At 38.2% G+C, this 3,456-nt stretch overlaps 1 protein-coding gene across 1 annotated transcript in view; it reads right to left on the bottom strand.

The window, feature by feature from the left end:
* The window catches only part of ARHGAP28 (Rho GTPase activating protein 28), a 326,300-nt gene that overhangs the window by 169,047 nt on the left and 153,797 nt on the right, over window positions 1-3,456 (bottom strand). The gene's annotated exons all lie outside the window — the stretch shown is intronic.

Below are 3,456 nucleotides of genomic sequence, written 5' to 3'. Positions count from 1 at the left end.
CACCCCTCCCACCGTCCTAAGTACATTCCACTATGCAACCTTAATTGTGGACTCTTGTGATAACCATAATACCTTATCATATATCACTTTTAAATTATTCACTCCCTCATCTATTTCAGTGCAGTATACACCATCTATCCAGTTTTTCTCCGTCTTACCTGAACCCTGATATCAGTCCCATTTTACAGCAGTGGCACCATGCAACATTTGTCCTTTTGTGACTGAGATATTTTACGCAACATAATGTCCTCCGGGCTCACCCATTTTGAATAATATTGAATGAGTTCCTTGTTTTCAATGCAGCATAGTATCCCATTGTGCGAATATACCACAGCTTCTCTATCCATTCATTTGTTGATGGGCACCTGGGTTGTTTCCAACTCTTTGCTATTGTAAATAAAGCCGTGATAAACATGGGAGTGCATATATCTGCTTGGATGTCAGTTATGGTCTCTTTGGGATATATTCCCAGTAGTGGAATTGCTGGGTCAAATGGTATCTCTTACTTGCAACGTTTTGAGAAAGCGCCATACTGCCTTCCACAGTGGCTGCACCATTTTACACTCCCACCAACAGTGAATCAGGGTTCCAGTTTCTCCACAACCTCGCCAGCATTTGTTGCTTGATGTTCTGTTAAATTTTGCTATTCTGACTGGGGTGAGATGATATCTCATAGTTGTTTTGCCTTCTCTGTTTTTGTAATGACCTTTTGCTTTCTTCATGGATGATATCCTTGATATCATCCCACAACTCATCTGGTCTTTTATCATTGGTTTTCAATGCCTCACACCTACTCTTAAGATGATCATGAAATTCTAATGAAATTGATTCAAGATTGTATCTTGGTTCCTATGGACTTATTTTAATTTTCTTCGGCCTTAATTTGAACTTATATATATTCCTGATCTGTATCTGACTTATAGTACACAAATATATATAGTTGATTGAGGGAGCTCTGGTGGCCTAGTGGTAAGAAAGTGTACTGCAATCCTGAAGGCATGCGTTTCAAGTCCACTAACCACTCCATGGGAGAGAGATGGGCAATCTCCTCCAGTGTGATTAACTGCTTCTGAGAACCCAATGAAGGGTCAGCTATGGGTCGGTTCCTACTTGACAGTACCAGAAGAACTGGATGGTGCGAGGCTGCCATGACTGAACACTGTGTTCAAAGATGCCTTAGAAGAATATTGAACAAAAGGGGGGGGGGCATGCAGAACAGAATTTAATATTCTCATCAATTGTACATATTCTGGAGCTCTGTAGGGCGAATGAACCCTGAAAATACTGTCTTGAGATAATCTTTAAACTGTAAGTTAAATATATCACCAAAAGTTTGTTGTATGTTGGTTTTTTGTTTTGTTTTTAATGAAACAGTAGTTCAGTTTAATTAGCAAAAAATGTGTAGTTTGAATATTGGCTCTTTTAAGAACTATGTAAATGGGATTATCTTGACAACAGCAACTCAGAGATTACATGTTGTTGTTGTTGTTATGTGCCATCAAGTCACTTGCAACTCATAGCAACCCTATGTACAACAGCCCTAAACCCTGCTCTATCTTGTGCCAATCGCACTGCCTCTGACACACCTATCCTGATTTCCCCAGTCACTGAATCAATCCACCTCATAGAGGGTCTTCCCCTCCTGCGCTGTCCCTCCACCCTCCCAAGCATGATGTCCCCCTCCAAGGACCTAGAGATAAAATTTATTTACAAAGAAATAAAATGTAAAGGAAGAAAAAGGAGTAGGACAAGTCTTTGAAGTGACACCTCAACAAAAAGAAAACAGATTGTATAGTTAGAAAACTGAGGAAGTGTCTGTCACAATAATGAGAAGTTATAATACCGCTTTCTCAAGATATTATACCTGATCTTATGAGTCTAAAATTATCTGCCAACCTGTTTTATTCATATTTTCCTATCCTGGGTTCAGTGATTTGGTGATATGACTCATTTTAATGCCTAGATTCTAGACTTTTTAAACGGAAAATTACATTGTATTTGTTTTGACATCTCCCAATCTGTCATGGAGCCTGATGTGATACTTACTTTATACCAGTAAATATTAAATACATAAATGGATTATTTTTAGCAACATAGGAAAATGCTTTTGAAGTGATTTTGAATTTAAGAAACAGTTCAGTGATTTCTCATTATTTCTTTTTTTGTGTGCTTTAGATCCACTTGAATATTATTCAACCACATAATACTTATTGTCTTCCTTTTTCCAACTTCAATGCTTTCCCTTAAAATCCAAGGCTTCACTAAAAACAAAAACTTGTTTTTAAAAACTGTTATCTGAAGTTAATCACCATTCTCTAGTTTCCCTTCTCACAGACCTTTAAATTGTAGATTATCTGTTCCAGGCAGTGCCAGCTCCAGAGATAACAAGGCTTTGCTATTTTAGGAGAGGACCAGGGGAGGTGGGGAGGGGTGGGGAGAAGTGCCATACAAACTTCCATGGAAAACCAGAATTATCACACTTATGTACAGTTTTTGAACTGACTTCCAGAATGACTCTGGTATCTGACAACGTTCTGAAGGAAAAGCAGATGCTTCCATCATGAAAGTATCTGTTAGGAAAGTTTACAGCCATCTTTTCTTTTCCCAGTGACAACAAACAAACAAAAAATCTCACAGCAAAACAAAAAAAAAAAAAAAATCCCAAGTATAAAAGTAACCTAGTTGTTTTGTTTTGGTCCATCCCCCATTTCTAAAGTCTTGTTTCAGATAGAGTATGATGATATCAAAAGTGGGAATAGGAGCTGTTTTCCACAAAAAAAAATCAAACTTATTTTTGTGGAGAAAAAAACAATTTCTAGATGATACTTGAGTGGACTATCAGAGGCTGTAAATCACAAGAGAGAAATTGCTCATCTTTTTTCCTCACAGCTGCTGATAGATTTAAACTTTTATAAAGGAGAAGCCTTTGAGCTAATGGTACAACTTTCTAGAGTTCCTCAGAACACAACAGATTTCTGAAGCAAGTTCCTACCAAAGAAAGTCAACCTTATATGTAACACCTTCGCGAAGAATAGCTTCTCGTAACAACATGCACAGAGTATGAAAGACGTAGCTTCACCATGTTTCTCTTCAAGCATTCTAGCTGCACTTTTTCTAAGAGATTTCTTTTTGTTCTTTTGGCAGTCCATAGCATATTCAGTAATCTTCTCCACATTTCAAAGGCATGAATTCTTTCTCTGTCATCCTTATTCATGGTCCAGCTCCCAGCAGCATAGCAAGTGATTGAAATGACCATGGCCTAAATCATGCACACCTCAGGCTTCGTGCTTCTCAATAATTTGGAGGAGTCCCAGACTTCATTTCCCAGTGCAATACATCTCCTGATCTTCTGACTGCTGGTACCAAGTGTGCAAGTGTGCTGAATTTAGTTCCAAGTAAGATGAAGTCTTTCACAGCTTCAGTCCTTTCTCCCAATATGTGTGTGTGTGTGTGTGT

The sequence above is a fragment of the Elephantulus edwardii genome, unplaced genomic scaffold (assembly GCF_000299155.1).
Source record: "Elephantulus edwardii isolate Elephantulus edwardi_28Jun2011 unplaced genomic scaffold, EleEdw1.0 scaffold00097, whole genome shotgun sequence".
In the NCBI taxonomy this organism is placed as follows: domain Eukaryota; kingdom Metazoa; phylum Chordata; class Mammalia; order Macroscelidea; family Macroscelididae; genus Elephantulus; species Elephantulus edwardii.
Note: the sequence above shows the minus strand (reverse complement) of the source record. Positions and strands in the feature narration are given on the sequence as shown.